Raw genomic sequence first — 22,957 nt, 5'->3', positions numbered from 1 at the left:
ATGTCATCTTTTTGGAGAGTCTTGGAAGATGCAATAGAATCAGCTTCTTATTCTATTCCCCACATAAGAGAAGGGGACGTCCTCCAAGCCCATTAATGTGTGTTTTTTAGGTCCCTTTAGACAGCAGTTTAAGTTAAGGAATTATAGGAAATTCAGTTTTTCTAACAAAGTGAGATTACAAAATCCTGTCATTTTGGAGAAGAGGTTCAAAAGTTTTCAAATAGCTAGAGAGGTTTCCTCCGCAGACGGATGATACTAAGGCATTCAAAGTGGTGGTTGTGAAGAACTCACTAGGGTTGATATGTGCCAATGTGCCGTTCTTTCTCCACCGTGGAGATTCAAGACAAAACATATTTAGTTCCCTGAACAACCCAATATTCAGGTTTACAGATCTTCAGCCAATGTAACTCAGTGGGGACAGGGGCTGCAGAGCAGGAGACTGGAAATCAAGACACCCAGATAGAATCATAGCATCATAGAATAGCAGAGTTGGAAGGGGCCTACAAGGCCATCGAGTCCAGCCCCCTTCTCAATGCAGGAACCCACCCTAAAGCATCCCTGACAGGTGGTTGTCGAGCTGCTTCTTGAAGGCCTCTAGTGTGGGAGAGCCCACAACCTCACCAGGCAACTGATTCCATTGTCGTACTGCTCTAACAGTCAGGAAGTTTTCCATGGGTCCAGATCTCCATGGGTCATGAGTTCAAGACCCACTGAGGAAGGAAAACGCCTCATCCACACCAAGCAGGATATTCTACTATGAAAGCGGTATATAAAAGGCAGGACCGCATTACTGTTTTATTGCGATATTGAAGTGCACAGACAACGGTTGGGGGCCATTGACACATCCCATACACCACTATATCTTGCTTGGTGTGGCTCCTGCCTTTTATATACCGCTTTCATGGTGCAATATCCTGCTTGGTGTAGATGAGGCCAAAGACCCTTTCGTTCTCTAGCAAGGGAAGTCTAGATTCTGCAGATCGCATGGAAATATGTAGTCTGTTCTTCTTCAGAGGCTCCATAGATAATTTGGAGATCGTATGGAAGTGATTGTTACTAATGCAAGATGCTCTGCCATGCATCTCCTATTGACTCACGTGTGTCTACAAGGGATGCACCTTAACGCATCTGTTCACTTAACCATCGCAATCTGGCAATACAATGCTCATCATTCCTAGTAAGGTTAATTGTTGGGTTTCATGTCCTATTGACAAAAAAAGTGGTGATTGGTGGTGCTGGGGAACCCACATTGCTTGTAAGAATGTATCTCATACAGTTAATAAAACCATTTTATAATGTGTAAGCCTGCATAGCCCCAATTTTCTGGACTACGTTTCATTCTCACTAGTTGTATTTTTGTATTTAATGGGGTTCCCTGCCTGGATCCAAAGGGAGAGGCGGGTAAGAAATAATTATTGTTAAAGCTACCAAAGTACGTTTTGGACAGGTAAGACAATTTTCAACCCATCATTTGCCAAAAAAACAAAAAACAAAACCCACCCTTTGGGGGCCCAGCAAATCCCCCCAGCTGGCAACTAGCAGGGAGAAAGCCTTTTTGGTAGTGGCCCCCCATGCCTCTGAAATGCGCTTCCATTGGGAGTTCACCAAGCCCCTTCTTTTCAGGTGTTCAGAAACCTTTGAAGAACCACTTGTTTCTGTTGGCTTTCCATTAAATTGCATTTTACCGTGAGGATTTTAGTTGTAATTCTTAGAATGTAATTATTAGAATGTAAGCCTATGCGGCAGGGTTTTGCTATTTTATTGTTTTACTCCGTACAGCACCATGTACACTGATGGTGCTATATAAATAAATAAATAATAATTCTGATTTTTGTAGACTGGACTTTTGTTGTCTTCTTGTTCTTGTCTATTGCTTTTGTTAATTTGTATTGCTTTACATTATTATTATTATTATTATTATTATTATTATTATTATTATTATTATTACCTTTTATTGTGCCCGCTGCCTTGAGAGAGTCTCACCCTTATTGGTGGGGTAAAAATAATTTAAAATTAATTAAAGAAGAAAAATATTATAGAGTTTATTTATTTATTACATTTCTATACCACCCAAAAGCCGGAGCTCTCTGGGCGGTTCTGATGTGTTCGTTGGTTTGGGTGCTGCAGTGGAAAATGCGGATAGAAGAGGCTGCACAACTCCCCAGATGTTGAACAGCTTCCTTGCTCACCATCAGCTCATGTCCCCGCCTGTTGGTTGCCCTTCTGTGGACTGGGAACACCTGATCGTTTCTTTCCTGGATCTAATGGTCCACCAAGGATCCCTCCCACTGATCATTTCAGTGAATTAAGGAGAGGCAATAAGCCCCTCTCCTTCTCTCCCTTCCTGTCTCCTCATTTCCTGTCCTACAGCTCCTTGCCTTCACCACCATCTCTCTCTTAATTCATCTCAACACAGCTACCAACACCTCTTACCTTGTAACAAGGTGTTTGATGTAGTTTCTACCTGCCTTTTAGTAAACTCCCTTTCTTTATGAAGCCCTAAAGTCCCAGAATTGTCTTACCTTTTCAGAATCCTTGCAGTGATGCTCCAGTATGTAGACCAGGGGTAGGCAACTTCCAGGAGTCAGGGGTCAGGATTGCCAAACCTCCTCCCCCCTCCCCCATGGACCCTATTGGGGACCCCTTCCTCCTGCTGCCATGTTGCCAGTTGAGGCATGTGTCAGATACACGCACTTCCAAACAAGAATGCGAATAACATGGTTGTAACAGGGCTAACCATTTTTTTTTCTTTTTTTTCTTTGCAAAGCTCCACATATATCCCCAGTGCTGTAGATTTTCCCTTGCTTATTTCATAAAATCCTAGAATCCTAGAATAGCAGAGTTGGAAGGGACCTACGAGGCCATCGAGTCCAACCCCCTGCTCAATGCAGGAATCCACCCTAAAGCATCCCTGACAGATGGTTGTCCAGCTGCCGCTTGAATGCCTCTAGTGTGGGAGAGCCCACAACCTCCCTAGGTCACTGGTTCCATTGTCGTACTGCTCTAACAGTCAGGAGGTTTTATTTATTTATTTATTTAACATTATTTTTTAGGCCGCCTTTTAGGGTGGCACCCCCGCAGCATAGCGTCTTTAACCCTAAATGAACCGTCTTGTCTTCCCAAAGCCACCTGTGAAAAAACCCAGACAAAACCAGAGAGAGATTGTTCACCCTGTATAGTAAGTATCCTGTCATGCCTGCATGTAACATTGCTGTCCAGGGCAGGGTGACACGGCTCAGTCCTCCTGTTCTCACTGAAAGCTCCTTCCTGAAAGCCCTAAATCAGTTCTGCATCTGCCATGGGCTGGACATGGACTGTGTCTCCTCTTCGCTGCTCTTGGGCATTCTTGGAAATCCAGGGAAGCGCTGGGCACCAGCTTAGCAGAATGGGAGCCATGGTACTGGCAATGCAAGATCAGTGGGACTGGGGAGACGGAGCGCACCTATTGCCCCACGGCCTTTTGGAGAACCGGCCGTTTGAGGACAGCCTGAGGATTAGACATGCAAAGGGCTGCAGGCAGGACCATCTGCATGGACTCTCTCATTTGGAGCGTCGCCAGAGTTTACCTCGAGGAAGGACTTGGTAATAGCGAGGAGAAACGTAGGACTTCCGCCGGATAGCTGCCATTGGAAAGAGATCTGGGGCCACCTGGTCATCGGCGGTGTCTTGAGGTAGAGCCTCTGGAGCAGACTGTGGGACTTCTGGAGGAGCACGTGGGTACTGCAGAGGGGGGTACAGGGCTCCCAGAGTACGGCGCTCCTTTCGGAGAAGGTATGGGGACTGTTGAGTGGGTGGATGACTTTCTACGCCCTTCAAAGGGGCGCCTGTCTGAAAGTAGATGTCTTGCAGCTCTGGTGGGGTGTATGGGGCTTCTGGTGGAGTGTGCGGGCGCTCCAGAGGGTCACCTGCCTCTGGAGGGATGTATGGCAGTTCTAGAGAGCTGAACTGCGGTTCTGGCGGCGTGTACGGCCGCTCAATGGGGTGTGTTTTCTTGGGGGGCATATAAGGGCTCTCCGGAGGGGTGCCTATCTCGGGAGGGATATATGGGGGTTCTAGAGAAGTATTCTCGGACTCTGGCGGCGTGTACGGTCGCTCAACACGGAGTGTTTTCTCTGGGGGGGTATAGGGGCGCTCCAGAGGGATGCTTGTCTCTGGAGGAATATATGGGGCCTCTGGTTGACTGTATGGGGCCTCTGGGGGAGTATATGGGTACTGCAGCGGGACAGGGGTTTCTGGGGGGATGTATGGGGGCTTTGGCGGAGTGAACAGGGGCTCTGATGGAGTATAGGGGCGTTCAACAAGCGGACTTTTCTCTGTGGGAGTATAGGGCCGTTCCACAGAGGTATTTGTTTCTGGAGGGATGTATGGAGGCTCTGGAGCAGTATACGGGGAGTCTGAAGGAGTGAATGGGTGCTCTAGAGGGGGATATGTCTCTGGGAGGGTGTATGGGAGCTCTGGAGGAGTGAACACGGGCTCGGAAGGAGTGAATGGACGCTCCAGGCTGTGAATTGTCTCTGGAGGTGTGAATGGAGGTTCCAGCATGGCAGATGATGTCTCTGGAGGCTTGAATGGAGGATCCAGAGTGACAGGTGACTCTGGGGGTGTGAAGGGAGGCTCCAGAGTGTGAACTGTCCTCGGAGGAGTGTACGGAGGTTCTAGCTTAGGAGACGTCTCATGGGGGTTGAATGGAGGTTCTAGAGTGACCGTTGTCTCTTGGAGGGTGTAGGGAGGTTCCAGAGTGACCGTGGTCTCCGAGGGGGTGTAGGGAGGCTGCAGAGTGAAAGATGCCTCCTGAGGGATGTACGGGGGCTGTATCATGATGGGGCTCTCTGGGGGCACGTAGGGTGCCTGTAGACTGACAGAAGTGTCTGGTGGATCCGGAGTGACAGGGGGTCGGAGGTGAGGACGTTTCGGTCTGAAAGATGCGTTTGGAGGAGGGTAAGGGGCAGGCAGAATGAGCGTTCCTTCCGGGGGGACATATGGGGGCTCTAGGACAACAGCTGCCCCGGAAGAGCTGGACAGAGTTGTAGAGTCAGCTGATTTGGGGAAGACGTAGGTGGGCTGGGTGGGCAGAAAGGGGGGCTCTGGAGCCGTGTAGACATCCCCCTGAGCAATATATGGAGGCTCCAAAGAGACGGTCGGATCTAGAGGGATGAAAGGGGACTCAGGCGGTGTGGGAAGTTGTTCTTTTGGGATATATGGAGGGGCGATAGCTGTTGGCATGGATTCTTGAGGGAAGAACGGTGGCTCCAGGGTGATGCCTTGCTCAACGGGGACATATGGGGCTTCCATAGGTGGGGGTGAAGCTGCTAAGGGGATGTAGGGGGGCTCTACCAGAATGGTTGGCTCTACTGGGGGATGCTTCAAGGCCGACTTTGGCCATTTGGGACGGCCATCTTTGGGGAGAGGGATTATGTACACTGGGGAGCTTTCAGGCACATCCTCGGGCAGAGAGACTGTGTCCACCTCTGGGGAGCTTTCAGGTGCATCCGTGGGCAGAGGGACTGTGTCCACTTCTGGGGAGCTTTCATCCGCATCCGTGGGCAGAGGGACTGTGTCCACCTCTGGGGAGCTTTCATCCGCATCCGTGGGCAGAGGGACTGTGTCCACCTCTGGGGAGCTTTCATCCGCATCCGTGGGCAGAGGGACTGTGTCCACCTCTGGGGAGCTTTCAGGTGCATCCGTGGGCAGAGGGACTGTGTCCACCTCTGGGGAGCTTTCGGGGGGATCTGTGAGCAGAGGCACTGGTGACTCCTCCAGGTAGTGTTCCACAGGCTGTGTTGTTGCAGCTTCTGTAGGAAGGAGCGTTATTCCAGCAGGATGAGGACTAGCTGCGGTGGGGTCATTCTTTGGTGGTTGCTCCTCCTCTGGGGACTTTTCCCCTTCCATCTCGATCATCTCCCCCAAAATCCATTCCAGGAAGTGCTTGGTTGATGTGTAGATCCCGGGATTGTTTGCCTGGGCACACCCTTTGCCCCAGCTGGTGATGCCCACCACATAGTACAGGGAGTGTGGTGACATCTTGCACATCAGGGGCCCCCCACTGTCCCCCTGCAGAGAGAAGAAAGGGGCGAGCCTCAGTGGCACATTGCAAAAGCAAAAGCATCTCGCCTCGCACCACCAGCCCAGCTGCACACTTGAGAGCGTCAACTCGGGCACAGCCTCCGCAGCGCATGTCTTGTCACGGACCTCAGGGTCCTATGAACCTGCCCAAGGAATACCCATCCCAAGGAATACTTGGGATGGAGACTAAGGGGACCCTAGGGGTGTGCATCCCAGAGAGTTTGTTTTTAAAACCCATTCACTTTAATTAATTTAAATGTGTCCATGGGGTTGAAGCTGGAGGAGATTAGGAGGCTAAGGGACAGACCTCAGGGGAATGGAGTGGACAGACCCCCTCTCTTAAGGAGACCATAGCTAGGGATGCCAGCGACGCTCAGACAGGGAGGGCACCAGCTCCAATGTGTCCATACACTAGAGCATATATCCAATTCTCTCTCTCCAATTTAATCACTAGGTCAGTGGTTCCCAATTGGGAGTCCGCGTAACCCACCCAAGGGGTCCATGGCACCATTCACATATTAGCTCTGCAAGGTCCGTATTTTAATAAAAGAAAATATGCCGTCTCCCACACTCCATTTGCTTCGACGGTGACGTCGTGCGCGAAAGCACCTGTGTGATTTAGCGACTAGCTTCAGAGGTTACTTCCCTGCACCTAATCCTGAAAACTCATGGAGAAGGAATCCTTTTGAATGTGGTGATGTACCACTAACAACTCTCTCTGCGGAAGAGCGAGACGCACTTGCTGACGTGACTTGTGATGGTTCATTGAAATCATTTTTCAAAGAATATAGACTGGACCAATTCTGGGTGAAGGTTTTTCCTGATTATAAGAAGTTAGGTGAAAAAGCTTTGAAACATCTAGTTCCCTTTTGTTCCACATACCTTTGTGAACAAACATTTTCAACATTTTGTTATATGAAGAACAAGCATAGAAATCGGCTCGATGTTGATCCAGATTTGAGATTAAAATATGAAATATTGAACCGGTTGTGGAAGGGATTGTTCAGGACCAAAAGAGGCATGATTTCTCCCATCACATTTAGGTTTAGTAGCTGCTAGACATGTCATAATTTGTTCAGTTGAAAACTAGACGTTAGTAAAACTAAATTTGTCTTTATATTCCTAACTAAATCATTGTCATTTTTGCGTGGTAATACACAAATTTTATGGTCTGTTTTTTGGTATACCTAAAATCCTTTGCTTATTAGGGGCTACCCCTTATTTTCTCCAAAAAATTGCTTTGCACAGGTAACTACCACAGAGATAACAAAATTTTCAAAAGTAGGGGGTCCATGGCTTGGCATTTGAAAAACAAGGGGTCCCCAGTACTTAGCTAACTGGGAACCACTGCACTAGGTGAATCAACAAATAGCAACTAAAATGGTCAAGGGACTGGAGTATCTGTAGCTGGGATTTTTCAGCTTGGGAAAAACAAGGCTGAGGGGAGACCTGATAGAGGTGTACAGAATTATGCATGGTGTGGAGAAGGTGGACAGGGAGACATTTCTCTCGCTCTCCCATGGTATTAGAACCCATGAAGTTGACTGGTAGGAGATTTAGGACAGATGAAAGGAAGTGCTTCTTCACACAGTGCAGAGTTAAACTACTCACTACCACAAGACGTGGTGATGGCCACCAGTTTGGATGGCCTTAAAAGGGGGTTGGAAAAATTCCTGGAGGAGGAGAAGGCCATCCATGGCTGCTAGTTCTGATGGTTGTGTGCTACTTCCAGTATCAGAGGCAGTCAGCCTGTGTGCACCAGTTGCTGGGGAACATGGGAGGGAGGGTGCTGTTGCACCATGTCCTGCTTTGTTGGTGCCTGGCTGACAGCTGGTTGGCCACTGTGTAGACTAGATGGACCCTTGGTCTGATCCAGCAGGGCTCTTCTTATGTAGCACAATCCTGTGCACGTTTACTTAGAAGCAAGACCCTTCTCTGATTTTGGTTGATGTTATTTAACCATACTAAAAAGGAAGAGAAGGAATGGGAAGGAAAAGAAATAGAAATGAGAATTAAAGAACAGACTAGGTATTTGGGAATTAGAATTACAAAAAACTTGGAGAGTTTAGAAAAAGAGAATTTAAATAGTTTGAAAAAAGATATCTTAGTAAAATTGGAAAAATATAAAAGATTGAACCTATCATGGTTTGGAAGAATAGCATTAATAAAAATGAAGATTTTAGCAAAGATTAATTTTATTTTTAGGATGCTAACAATAAAAAATTCAGACTTAGAGTTAAAAAGTTGGCAGAATATTATAAATAATTATTGTAATGGGGAAAAGAAAGCGAGGATAAATAAGAATAAATGGTATTTAAGCCAAAAAAAGGGAGGATTGGGACTCCCAAACATTAACTTATATTATGTTGCTAATAGGTTAAGACATATTGTAGAAGCAATTTTAAGAGTAGGAGACTTAGATTGGATGGAGGATAAAACCACAAGTAATATAGAATTGAATTTGGAAAATGTATTTTTTAAGGAAGGAGGTAGAAAGTGGGCTGAAAATATAGGTAATCCGCTTTTAAAGTTCCATTGGGAAATCTGGAATAAATATAAAAAGGAGCTGCTTTCGAGCAGTTCCCTTTTAACACCGGTAATAATGTTAAAGAATTTCCCTGAGGATTTAAAGAGTAGATTAAGTAAAGTTTTAATAGAGAAAAATAAAATGAAATTAAGGGAATGGTTAAGAGGGATGAATACAAGAGAAGAGATGGAAGAGGTTTTAAAAGATAAAAAATTAACTTGGTTAAATTATTGGCAATTGGAACAATGGACTAAAATTTGGGTAAGAGAAAATGGAGATTGTAGAGAGATGTCGAAGTTTGAGGAACTAATTGTTAAAAAAGAAATTGATAAGGGAGAAAATACAGTGACAAAAGGGTTAATGAGTGAAATATATAGAATATTACTTGAGAAAGGGTTGATGGATAGTGCAGGAAAATTGGTTTGGGAGACAGATTTGAAGGTACAGATAGGACAGCAGAGCTGGGAAGGACTATGGAGACAAAGAGTGTTGAGAAATATGTCAGTGAGGATAAAAGAGAATTATTATAAAATTATATGGAGGTGGTACCTAACCCCGGTTAGATTAAACAAGATAAATAACCAGCATTCAGCAAATTGTTGGAGAGGCTGTTGGGGGAAAGGAACGTATTTACATATGTGGTGGGAATGTAAATATGTGCAAAAGTTGTGGAAGATGGTGTTTTCTGAGACTGAAGAAATTGTTGGAATGAAGATAGAAAAAACACCAAGAGTTGCATTACTCTCACTATATGAAGATTTAAAATGTAGTAAAGAAGTTAAGGAATTGATAACGAATTTGCTGATTGCAGCAAGGTTGATTGTAGCTAGGAACTGGAAGATTCAAGGTGATTATTGTATTGAAGAGTGGTATAAAGAAGTATGGGAGATTGCTATTAACGATAAATGAACATGTAACATTAAAGTGAGAAGAGGTATAGCAGAAACGAATGATTTTGAGGAAATTTGGAAACAGTTCCTAATATTTGTGTTCTCTAAGGGAAGTGGGAAACCACCAGCAGAAGAGGTGTTAAGATTTTGGAAACAGGAATGATCCCGAAGGGAAGCGGGTGCACGTGTTACTATGTTGAAGTATGTTGGATTATGTTATGATAAAGCATTATATGTTAACAATTATATATTCAAGCAATTTGTTAGGTATTGGTATGTTAATTGTTATGTTGGTTTGTATTTTATGTAGTAATAAATAAAATCATTAAAAAGAAAGAAAGAAGCAAGACCCTTCGTGGCTTAGGGCCACAGTATCTGAACGGTGGCCTCTTCCCGTGTGTACCTACCAGTCCTCTGAGAGCTCCATCAGATAGCCGCCACATATTGAGATTCAGATGTAACTACTTGTGAGAGCAGGACTCTTCAGTGGCCGTCCCACAGCTGTAGAATGCTCTCTGCAAAGAGGTCTGCCTGGCACCTACTTCGTTGATTTTTTTGCCATTAGACAAAAAGCTTTTTCTTTGGTCAGCTTTTTATTCATTAACTTGCTATACACTCTACTGCCCAGGTATATCTCAAAGTTGTGCCTTAGAGATATTTTTGTTTACTTCTTTGGTATTCATTGTTTTCAATTTGTGTTTGTTGCTGCTTAGGGTGACCCTATGGAAAGGAGGACAGGGCTCTGGCATCTTCAACAGGTGCACAGAAAGGGGGAATTTCAGCAAGTGTCATTGTTATGCATGCAGCACCTGGTGAAATTCTCTCTTCATCACAACAGTTAAAGCTGCAGGAGCCCTGCCTAGTGTTACCAGATACAAAAGAGGGCAATGCTCCTGCAGCTATAACTGTTGTGATGAAGAGGGAATTTCACCATTTTCTCCAAATATCCAAATGACACCTGCTGAAATTCCCTTTTCAATACAACTGTTAAAGATACAGGAGCCCTGTCCTCCTTTTCATAGGGTCACCCGATCTATTAGGTGTTTTTAAAAAATTGTATTTAACTGGATTTTATTGTGTTTTATTTTGTACATATGTATGTTCCCCTGAGAGCTTCAGCTATAGTCTAGCAATCTAGCGGATCTAGCATGGCCCCTCCGCCTGCCAGAGCGCAGGGAAGCTGACGGCCATCTTGGATCCCTTACCTGGCAGCTGTCAATGCCCCCTTCCTCGTATCCTGCACACAGGGTGTGGGGACTCATGGCTCCGTCGTACCACTGGCTGCTGTTGCATTTGCTAGTCGGCAAAATGTTCACTTTGGCCTCCTGCAGCGTATCGGATGTCTTCACACCTATAAGCAAAGGGGGCAGGTTAGTTGGGCTTCTCGATCCACCCAGTGCTGCGCTCTGCCGCCCCCTCCTTTTCCCTACCCCCTTTTTGGCACAGAGCCAAATGATGTTAATGTAAACACATGTGGGGCTTTTAGCTCCAGGATCAGCTGCTGTTTGAAAAAGAACAGCACCGTGCAGACAAATGCAAATATAGAATCATAGAATAGCAGAGTTGGAAGGGGCCTACAAGGCCATCGAGTCCAACCCCCTGCTCAATGCAGGAATCCACCCTAAAGCATCCCTGACAGAGGGTTGTCCAGCTGCCTCTTGAAGGCCTCTAGTGTGGGAGAGCCCACAACCTCCCTAGGTAACTGATTCCATTGTCGTACTGCTCTAACAGTCAGGAAGTTTTTCCTGATGTCCAGCTGGAATCTGGCTTCCTTTCACTTGAGCCCATTACTCCGTGTCCTGCACTCTGGGAGGATCGAGAAGAGATCCTGGCCCTCCTCTGTGTGACAACCTTTTAAGGATTTGAAGAGTGCTATCATGTCTCCCCTCCATCTTCTCTTCTTCAGGCTAAACATGCCCAGTTCTTTCAGTCTCTCATCATAGGGCTTTGTTTCCAGACCCCTGATCATCCTGGTTGCCCTCCTCTGAACATGCTCCAGCTTGTCTGCGTCTTTCTTGAATTGTGGAGCCCAGAACTGGACGCAATACTCTAGATGAGGCCTAACCAGGGCCGAATACAGAGGAACCAGTACTTCACGTGATTTGGAAGGTATACTTCTATTAATGCAGCCCAAAAAAGCATTGGCCTTTCTTTCAGCCATATCACACTGTTGGCTCACAGAATCATAGAAGAGTAGAATTGGAAGGGGCCTACAAGGCCATCGAGTCCAACCCCCTGCTCAATGCAGGAATCCACCCTAAAGCATCCCCGATAGATGCTTGTCCAGCTGCCTCTTGAAGGCCTCTAGTGTGGGAGAGCCCACAACCTCCCTAGGTCACTGGTTCCATTGTCGTACTGCTCTAACAGTCAGGAAATTTTTCTTGATGTCCAGCTGGAATCTGGCTTCCTTTAACTTGAGCCCGTTATTCCGTTATTCCATATTCAGCTTGCGATCTACAACAATTCCAAGATCCTTGGAAACCACCCTAACTTTTGTAAACCACCCTAACTTTTGTAAACTGCCTAGAGAGCTTTGGCTATGCGGCGGTATATAAATGCAATAAATAAATAAGTAAAATAAATGAATAAATAATTTAACGTAACACTTAGGCCGGATCCGCACTACTGCTTTAAAACAGCACTGACAACTGTTGGGGCCCAGGACACACTTTATGCAGTTTTCAAACCGTTTCCAACGTTTCATATCCTCCTTTGTGTAGACCTAGCCATAGTTTGGCTTTAGTGGTACATGAGGCAGCGAAGGGAAGAGAGAGAACAGCTCATGGTACGAGCCCAGGCGTTTCAGCACCTTTGAGTCTTAAAGCTCATGTAAGCAAGGAGAAGGAGGAAAAGGAAGAGGGGCCGACCAAGGGTAAGATGGAGGGATGGATGATATTCTGGAGGTGACGGACTCGACCTTGGGGGAGCTGGGGGTGGCGACGGCTGACCAAAAGCTCTGGTGTGGGCTGGTCCACGAAGTCACGAAGAGTCGGAAGCGACTGAACGAATAAACAACAAGCAAGGAGAAGGAGCAAGGAAGGGATTTGTTGGACACCAACTACATTTGTACCCAAAGGCAAGGAGCCAGACCTGTGTCTGACCTGGCAGGAGCTTTGTGGACGTTTCCGCTGCTCTCCCAGATCTGGAGGGTGTGCGGATGAACGCTGCAGCCTGCCATCACGGACACCCAAACAGGACATCTGCAGTTCTCAGCTCCTCCTCCTCCTCCTCCTCCTCCTCCTCCTCCATCATCATCTGCCCCTGCCCTATGTGCAAATCTATGCCGTTGCTGCTCTGCCCATCGCTGAACCAGCCACTCCCCATGCCGCCCTCCCTCCCTCCCTGCCTCCCACCCGCCACACCCACTCCCTCACTATTCTGGGATGTGGTCCCCCAGCCACTGATGTAGCAGTTTGAGAAGGAGCCGTGATGGCCCATGGTGCTATGAGGCAGGCAAGCCGGCTGCACGTAGTCGTCGAAGGTCACGGGGCTGTCGAGCTGTATCAGCGCAATGTCATTGGCCTCCGTGCGCGGATTGTAATCCTGGTGGAGGATGACTTTGCGCACTGAACGGAGCTGTACGGTCGCCGGCAGCATGGAAAGGTCCGTGGCGCCCAACACAATCCTCCAGAGATGCAGCGATCTGCATGCAAATGGAACACAATTCGTGTGAGGCCCACATGAGTCTGCCCCATAACTCTAAACCTAAAAAATCATGTACACACACACACACACACACACACTCACATACAACCCTGGAGATTTTGATAACAAGAAACATTGGCTGAAGACCAACGCGTGCATGGTTTATGAAGCTCAGATGTGCTGAAGGCAATGGTGCATCTGACCCCCAAAATGAGTGCCACTAAGGTGCATAGTAAAACCCAGAAGGACCCAGGCACGATGAAACGAAGGGTTGACACCCCCTCCCGCTTCCTGAGAAAGCCAACCTGCTGCTATGCACAGATTATGCCGCTGCAAAGGCAGTGGGGGATTCAGCTCATCGTGGCTAGATCAGGGGGAGGCAATGTTTTTGAGTCTGCGGGCGTATTTGGCAATTTCAGAATCTGTCTTGGGCACCACCACAAAATGGCTTCCATTGGAGGTGTGGCTACTCACCAAGGTCATATAACTCGCCCAAAAAACTGAGTACAATGCCAAGATCTCCCCACCACGAGCCAGACAGAAATGCTAGCAGTGCCTGTCCGTTCATCCCGGCCACCACTTTTCTCAGTGGCAGGCCAGAGAGAAAAGCCTTGGTCTCCAGCCACCTGCCACCTGTATACACCAGTTGCTGGGGGACATGGGCAGGAGGGTGCTGTTGCACCATGTCCTGCTTGTGGTTCGGGGTTCGCTGTTCGGCCCCTCTGTAAACAGAGTGTTGGACTAGATGGGCCTTTAGCACTTCTCATGTTCTGCCTTTCCTAAGAATGTCTCTGAGCGCTACGTGTGACCGGAGGTGTTCATGGGAAAGGAAGATGCCGCAGACTGGAGACCCTCACGTTGTCTGAAACGAGCCCGGCTACTCATAAGAAAACGTGTTAATTCAAAAAAGAACATGAGAGGAGCAGGGCACCTGGGCGGCCCCCAAGAAAGGAGTCTGGGAATGCATTGGGGCCCACGGGTAGCATGTTGCTACTCCTGGGTTAGACCATTACAGCATCTCCCTTTAGGTCAAGGGTGGGCAACTGCAGCTGGTGGGCAACCTGCAAGTCCCCAGAGGCTGCTTAGAATCATAGAATCCTAGAATAGCAGAGTTGGAAGGGGCCTACAAGGCCATCGAGTCCAACCCCCTGCTCAATGCAGGAATCCCCCCTAAAGCATCCCTGACAGGTGGTTGTCCAGCTGCCTCTTGAAGGCCTCTAGTGTGGGAGAGCCCACAACCTCCCTAGGTGGCCCACTGCAGGTGCCCTGCACCCCCCACCTTCAGGGGCTGGCCCGGCCCCCACCCCCAATTTCCCCCTGCAGATGCTGCCTTCAGTGCTACACAGGCACATGGGGGGAGTCCCTCCCACAAGTCCTGTGCAGTAGTATAAGGGTGCAACCATATGCATGTTTAGACAGGAAAAACAGGCAGCTGCTCAGCGTTTTAGAACGCTTTTCTGTCTATAAACATTTTTGGAATGCACCCTAAATGTCTGTAAAGGATTGGTGAGTGCTCCAGATGCTCCTCCCAATCCCAAAGTACATCTATCTGTCCACACGACTCAAGAGGAATCAGGCAGGTGTCAATAACAGAACACAGCAAAAGTTTGAGGCAGGGACATGGACCCCTCTTTGGCTGGGTGACCTGCCCCACTGCCCAGGTGTTGAGAGGGGAAGCAAGAGGGCTCAGTCACCTGCTGTGGTGATGAACCCTAAAGCAATCTAAGGCAGCCTTCCCCAACCTGGTGCCCTCCAGGTGTTTTGGATTACAATGCCCAGAATTACCAACTCACTGGCCGTACTGGCTGGGGCAGATGGAAGAAGCCCCAAATGTCTGGAGGGCACCAGGTTGGGGAAGGCTGATCTGTGTTTCTGAAGCATGGTGAATGGTCATGAGAAAGTGTCGGGTCTCTTTCAAATGCTCATGAACCGACTTATGCATTTCTAGGCCACCTTTCAGGGCATGAGGGTAAAAACAGACAACTACAAACACGCCATTCCAATAAAACTTAGTCATATATACTTTTAACATTATGGATGGTTTCCCGCAGCCTCCTCCACCTGATGTCCTCTAGATGTGTTGGACGACAACTCCCAGCATGCCCCAGCCAGCTTGTTGGACATTGTAGTCCAACACAACTGGAGAGCATCAGGATGGCGACGGCTGGTCTGCTACTTTGGTTATGCTACTGACAACTGTAAGGCAGATGCGGAAAATAAAATACAATCTCTTCTTTGCTGAGCTTTTCAGCAGGCCGGGAGAGAAAACAGCTGGTCTTTCTGCCTGCCGGGCCTCGGAATGGTTATGGGGTTTGCCCAGAAGGGGCCCGCCCCACGACAGAACTTCTGCCAACTATTCTTACATGTTGGAAAGCTTCTTCCTGGATCCCGCTGTGGTTGGGCCCAGGCATTCTACCTGTGCTCAGAGGCACCTGATATTCTCCCCCTCAAGCCTTGTCTTCTCCCCGGTGGCAACCCCTGGTACGCCAGGTGCCCTCTTCCCACTCACCTCCTCTTCGTCTTGAAGCAGTGAGCTGCCGTGAGGACCCAGCTGGCATCGAGGAGGGATCCCCCGCATGAGTGCCGGGGGCCCTTGGCAGAGGGGATCTGGATGCTGACCAGCCAGGGCCACGCTCCGGGCAAGGCATCGACGCCCCCCACAATCCGCATGGAGCCGCCGTGGCTGGGTGCCAGGGGCCGTTTCCCACAGGCTGAGGAGGAAGCAAAAGAGGTCAGAGATGAGCATGAGCAAACCCAGGCCAGGTCACAGCACAGAGGGCACGCGAGAACATCCTGGAAGAAGGTGCCAGGGAATGCAGGACTTCTTGGCGTGGTCCGCAAGGGCGAGTTTGCCAGAGAACTTTGCTCCATCCGGGCACCCAGAAAGGCAGGAGGGGTGGAAGCAGGAGGGCTCATTTCGAAAAGGACTTCACACGGCCCTGGAAGCCACCTCTGATGTCCCAGGGTCTCAGATTGTGCAGAGAACCACCACGGATCTCGGAGGCTCCTGAGTAGAGACCCTCACGTGTAGACCCTACCTGAGTTCAAAATGCCCGAACAAAGCTTGGAAAATCACCCGGATTGGTCTCAGAAAGGCAGTATAGAAATATAATAAATACAATTCAGTCTGTAAATAGAACTGCAGGCTTTTTAGAAATAAATGATGGCGATAAAGACGCCCTGACGCTTCTCCCCTGCAGTTTCCCTGAAGCTATACAGCATGTTTCCTGGGGAAGTGCACTGAGAGCTGACATTTTCAGCCATTAGGAAAATGTGCCAGCCAGGCTGACTTCCTTGACTTTGCTGTTAATGGTTATCGGCTGTTGCTGCCTCAGTGTTGTAGTTCTTGCGTGGACATCATTATTGAGGGTGCAATCCTATGCATGTTTCAACAGCGGGGGGGGGGAGTCCTGCAATGTCCAGAATTCCCCAGTCAGTATGGCTGGCTAGCTGGCTGGCTGGCTGGGGAACTCTAGGCACTGTAAGACTTTTTCCCCCTTGTTTGAACCTGCATAGGGCCTTTAGCTGCTTTATCTTAAGGTGCCTTGAGCTCAACTCAGGAAGAATGGAAATAAACATCTGGACCAGCATTCCCCAACGTGATGGCTGCCCCTCCCAGATGTTTTGGAATACAATTCCCAACATTTCAGGATGATCAGGGGTCTGGAAACAAAGCTCTATGAAGAGAGACTGAAAGAACTGGGCATGTTTAGCCTGGAGAAGAGAAGATTGAGGGGAGACATGATAGCACTCTTCAAATACTTCAAAGGTTGTCACCCAGAGGAGGGCCAGGATCTCTTCTTGATCCTCCCAGAGTGCAGGACACAGAATAACGGGCCCAAGTTAAAGGAAGCCAGATTCCAGCTGGACATCAGGAAAAACTTCCTGACTGTTAGAGCAGTACGACAATGGAATCATTTACCTAGGGAGGTTGTGGGCTCTCCCACACTAGAGGCCTTCAAGCGGCAGCTGGACAGGCATCTGTCAGGGATGCTTTAGGGTGGATTCCTGCATTGAGCAGGGGGTTGGACTCGATGGCCTTGTAGGCCCCTTCCAACTCTGCTATTCTATGATTGTATGATTTCTGAACTAGACAAAGAAGCAAAGATTCTTTTGATCACCACTTCTATGCCATTCATTGAGAGAAGGGACTTCTGGGCCAGTTGGCACCAGGTGAGGCAGGGTGGCTCCCTGGATCTTGGTGGAGATGGCATGGGGCACTTCTGCAATCAGACCCCACCCCCAGCCCAGCCCAGCCCACCTGGGTGGGCTGTGCTCCTGCTCTTCCAGCCTGCTTGGATTTCCCTTGGCACTGCTCAGGCTGGGCCCAGGAATTCGGATCGTCTGTTTAGCTTGGAAAAAAGGAGGCTCAGGGGAGACAGGATAGAGGTGAACAGAATTATGTATGGTGTGGAGAATGTGGATAGGGAGACATTTTGCTCCCTCTTTCAAAATACTAGAACCCAATGGGCTCATCCCATGAAGCTGATTGATGGGAGATCCAGGATAGAGAGCTTTGGCTATTGGGCGGTATAGAAATGCAATAAATAAATAAATAAATAAATAAATAAATAAATAAGGAAAGGAAAGGAACCTCTCGTGCAAGCACTTGAGTCATTGCTGACTCCTAGAGGGACGCCTGCTTTCGCTGACGTTTTCTTGGCAGGCCTTATAGCGGGGTGATTTGCTGTTGCCTTCCCCGACCGTGATTACCTTTCCCCCAGCTAACTGGGTACTCATTTTACCAACCTCGGAAGGATGGAAGGCTGAGTCGACCTGAGCCGGCTGCCTGAAACCAGCTTCCGCTGGGATCAAACTCAGGCCGTGGGGAGAGTTTCGGCTGCAGTAACTGCTGCTTACCACTCTGCGCCACACGAGGCTCTTAAATAAATAAATAAATAAATAAATAAATAAATAAATAAAGGAAGGAAGGACTTCTTAGTTAAATTATGGAACTCACTACCACAAGATGTAGTGATGGCCACCAATCTGGATGGCTTTAAAAGGGGGTTGGATCAATTCCTGGAGGCGAAGGCTATCAATGGCTTCTAGCCCTGATGGCTGTGTGCTATCTCCAGTATTTGAGGCAATAAGCCTGCGTGCACCAGTTGCTGGGGAATATGGGCGGGAGGGTGCTGTTTCACCGTGTCCTGCTTTGTTGGTGCCTGGCTGACAGCTGGTTGGCCACTGTGTGAACAGAGCGCTGGACGAGATGGACCCTTGGTCTGATCCAGCATCAGGGCTCTTCTGATGTTCTTATCTGGCATTTCTGTCAGTGAGTGGTGACCTCCTGTGACCGGTGTGGGCAAATGCAGCTTGAATTTCCCGTGCAGGGACTTGCCAGGTGTCTGGCATCCCAAGAGTCAGCTTTGGGGTGGGAGTGGGGGTGTGGACCATAGTGATGTAGAAGTTTTGCAGCAGTATTATTTGAAAACACTATTTCACTTTGTTTTTTAAAAAACACACACACACAAAAATACCGCTCACAATTCTGAACAAGAAAATATTGCACTAGAGTTTTTTCAACTAAATTTCCAATTTTTTGAGTGGAAAATGGGGAAGGGGAAATCCCTCTGAATGAAAACACATGTGTGTGCACATGGTCCAGCTGAGTGGGTGGCGCACCTGTTTTGCAGGCCGGAGGTCCCAGGCTCCATCACCAGCAATTCCGGGGCCGGGGTGGAGGGGCAGGCAGAGAGAGAACCTGTCCGCAGTCCTGGGGAGCCGCTGCCGATCAAGTCAGGGAATGTTAAGCTAGATGGATCAATGGGTTGGCCTGATAGAAGACAGCTCCCTATGTTTCGAGACAGAGGTGGTAATTTTAGATGGGCCCTGACAGTGGAGTTTGGTGGCTTCACGCCGTGGGAAGCCGCTTTGGAGTTCTGACCAGTTCTGACTGAGACCCAGAGAGAATTCACCACCCCACAGTCATCGGAGCTCCCAGCCAACACTGGGTCCTGAGTTTCACACTGTCCTGAGGCCCCGGCCATGGACCTCCAGCCTCCAGCTCATGGCCACACATCCTGTGATCTACTAATTCTCATTATGACCAGCCACCACGAGCAATAACCATGTTGATGTGGAGGGAGGGATGGAAGGTGTCGTCTTACACATGGAGGGGACAGGACCCGGTTACGGAGGACTGATTTATAGGAAGCCCGTGGAGTGTTCGACGGGGCACCTACCATCAACGGCAGGCAAGTTTGACCAACTGCCAACATTTATATCTTCCAAAGTAGAATAAGCTTTTCTTCTACGCGCCTTGATGTGACCTGCCAAACATTTTCTGTCCCTGCACAGCCAAACACAGCCTTAACCAACCAAGTATCCTCCAAGTGTGTTGGACTACAAGTCCCAGAATGCCCCAAGCCAGCTGTGCTGGAGGGCACCAGGTTGGGAAAGACTGGCTTAACCCAGTTGCAGTTGCAGCTTGAATGTCTGCATATTTTCTAAGCCAACTGTAAATATTTACAACACCCCTGCATATTTACTAAATCCTTGGGATTGTCCCCGGAAACTCATTTAGCCACTTTGGGCTGGTTCTAAGAAAGATCGAGCTTTGCTCTCCCTTCAGAGGGCAAATCTATGGCGAGAATGCCGCCGAGGGTATATAAATTGGATAAAAAAAATTTAAAAAAGCAAACTACGAACGGCACTTCTTAAAGATACTTAATGTTGTCCCTGAAAAGATTTTAGGCCCCTCTTCAAACTCTCAGAGTGGTAAAACCGATTTTTTTCCACATCTCCAGTATTTATTCACTGTAACTATGTATATGCAGCACTTTACTAAGAGTCCCAAGTTCAGACTGCCGCTGGGCGAATGCCTAAGACTGCCCAGAGGGTTGGAGGCTGAAGAGTGACTTGAACTCAGAATTTTCTAGCTAGCTCTTGGTAACTTGGTTCTAGAGAATCAGGAAGTAACGATGCAACCCTCTACATGTGTATTCAGATGTATGCCCCATGGAGTTCATTGGGACGTACTCCCAGGTACCTGTGTACAGGATTGCAGCCCAAGTCAGTACAGTGAGGCTATCCTGCTAAGCGTGGAAGAGGGTTTCAGGTGTCCTTCAACACCCGCATGGGCCACACTAAATCCAGAAGCCTCAGGCGGAGCCAATATTGCTAGGACTCCATACCTGTGAGACTGGGCTCTTTTCTCACTTTGGGCTCCCTTTGGGGATGAGAAGTCCCAAAGATTTGGAGGGGGGCAGTCTTCATTGAGATGGTGTGGCTGGGGAGATACATACACAGGGAGGGGGCCCTATGGGTGGCCCTAGCAATGGGGCCAGGGGAGAGGGCCCTCATCCCACCCACACATCCCCAGGCTCTACTCACTCTCTGTATCATAGCCATGGGTCCCCAAAAACCTCAGCAAGGCCACGATTCCCAGAAGTAGCCCAGCCGGGGCGCCCTTCACAAGCTGAGGCTCCTGGTAGCGGCTGGACATCGTTTGAGTCGTGGCTCAGCATCAAGATGTCGACCTCAGCGGGTTCTCCTTCTACGTTGCTAGGAGACGGGGCCCGGCCTCGGCCACTGGGGCATCAGCTGGAATGAATAAGCCACCCCTCACGTCATGGACCAGACAGGGCGTCCGCACCACGAAAGAGCTCCCTGGGAAGTAGCCACATCCGTTCTGGGGCCAGTAGAGCGCCCAGCATAATGCTGGCGCGAAGAAAGGGCCGAACGCGTTGTGGTGACAATGGCAGGCAGGGCCTGCGGAATGTCGACACAATAGACCTTCTGGAAGTTTGAGCCTCTTCTGGAAGCACGCAGGAAGGCTCTTCTCCTTGGGCTGGTTTGAGCAGCAGGTGTTGGGACTGCCATCCATACTCCTTCTCCAGGGCCAGGATGTGGAGAAAGGCGCCTGAGATCCACCCCAGGAGCCATTGCAACCTCACAGAGGATGCTGGGAGCCACTCTCAGGTTAAACATCTCGTCTGTTTTAGCATCATTTAAATTAATGCTTTAGGGAAAGCCGACAGGAGCTCAGGACCATCTGGTTCAGAAAGACTCTTCCCAAGGGGGTGAAAGTGAAAAGGTTTTTGATTGCCCAAATGGGGATGTGATACAAATAAGGCAATGAGCAGCAACGACAGCCGTTGAAAGAGGCCAAATGGCCATACGGGAAAACACATGTGCCAGAGACATCTGGGGAGGGACACCGTGTCTAAAATCTGTATTAATCTCTGCACTGCTGCTCAGTTTTATCCTGGTTCTGCTTTTATATTGTGTTTTTCTACTGTGTTTTTATGCTGTTGTTTGTTTTATACTTTGAATAGTCTTCATGGTTTTGATTTTTTGTGAACCACCTAGAAAGCTACAGCTATTGGGTGGTATAGAAATGCAATAAATTTGCACCCAGTGCCTGTTTGCATTCTCTTCCCCTCCTTATTGCTTTACTATGATTTTAATAGAATGTAAGCCTATGCGGCAGGGTCTTGCTATTTCTGTTTTACTCTGTACAGCACCATGTACATTGATGGTGCTATATAAATAAATAAATAAATAAATAAATAATAATAATAATAATAAATAAATAAATAAATAAATAAATAAATAAATAAATAAATAAATGTTTCTAGGCAAATGCTAGAAACCTCCAAGCCAACATGGGATTTTTGAAGTCTGGTTGTAAAGGACATAAATACTACTAGTTTGTAGTATTGGCTCAGCAATACTACAAGCAAGGAGGATCTTGGAATTGTTGTAGATCGCAAGCCGAATATGAGCCAACATTGTGATGTGGTAGCAAAAAAATGCAAATACTATTTTGGGCTGCGTTATTAGAAGTATAGCTTCCAAATCACGTGAGGTACTGGCTCCTCTCTATTCAGCCCTGGTTAGGCCTCATCTAGAGTATTGCGTCCAGTTCTGGGCTCCACAATTCAAGGACGCAGACAAGGAGGGCAACCAGGATGATCAGGGGTCTGGAAACAAAGCCCTATGAAGACAGACTGAAAGAACTGGGCATGTTTAGCCTGGAGAAGAGAAGATTGAGGGGAGACATGAGAGCACTCTTCAAATACTTGAAAGGTTGTCACACAGAGGAGGGCCAGGATCTCTTCTCCATCCTCCCAGAGTGCAGGACACGGAATAACGGGCTCAAGTTAAAGGAAGCCAGATTCTGACTGGACATTAGGAAAAACTTCCTCACTGTCAGAGCAGTATGACAATGGAACCTAGAGAGGTTGTGGGCTCTCCCACACTAGAGGCCTTCAAGAGGCAGCTGGACAAGCATCTGTCAGGGATGTTTTAGGGTGGATTCCTGCATTGAGCAAGGGGTTGGACTTGATGGCCTTGTAGGCCCCTTCCAACTCTACTATTCTATGAAATATAGTGGGCACAACGAAAACCTGGCGAAATGGAGAGAACCTCATCAGAGGACGTTCATCTCTGAATACAAACTCTACGGGAAGGACAGGATGAGGCATACCGAGTTTCTCAAACTGAGACTCCGTTGCAGATCCAAGGTGAAGTGGGAACTCCCCAAAGATGTCCAAACAACGTGGGCTCCTATCTGAAACAAACACACACACAACGTTGTTCACACACTCCAATATTTCCAGTGGGGCAGGGGGAGAATATTGTGCTCCACCTGTGAGAGTTTTGTGGCTGTCAAAGGCCACTTGGTGAACTCATGGCAACGTAGGAACTCACACCGTGCTGCATCAGCTCCCAGTCAGAGGAAGAAATATCTCAATCTTCCTTCCAATTTTTGGGGATTTATTTCCCATAACGGAATTTGGTTTTAAAATTTCCAGCAGCTTTCCCTCTCGGGAAGGAAAATCCCCACTGGACGGTGCTCGGGTGACCTCTGCTGGCCTCCCCCACG

This window comes from Elgaria multicarinata, chromosome 9 (assembly GCF_023053635.1).
Source record: "Elgaria multicarinata webbii isolate HBS135686 ecotype San Diego chromosome 9, rElgMul1.1.pri, whole genome shotgun sequence".
NCBI classification, from domain to species: domain Eukaryota; kingdom Metazoa; phylum Chordata; class Lepidosauria; order Squamata; family Anguidae; genus Elgaria; species Elgaria multicarinata.
Note: the sequence above shows the minus strand (reverse complement) of the source record.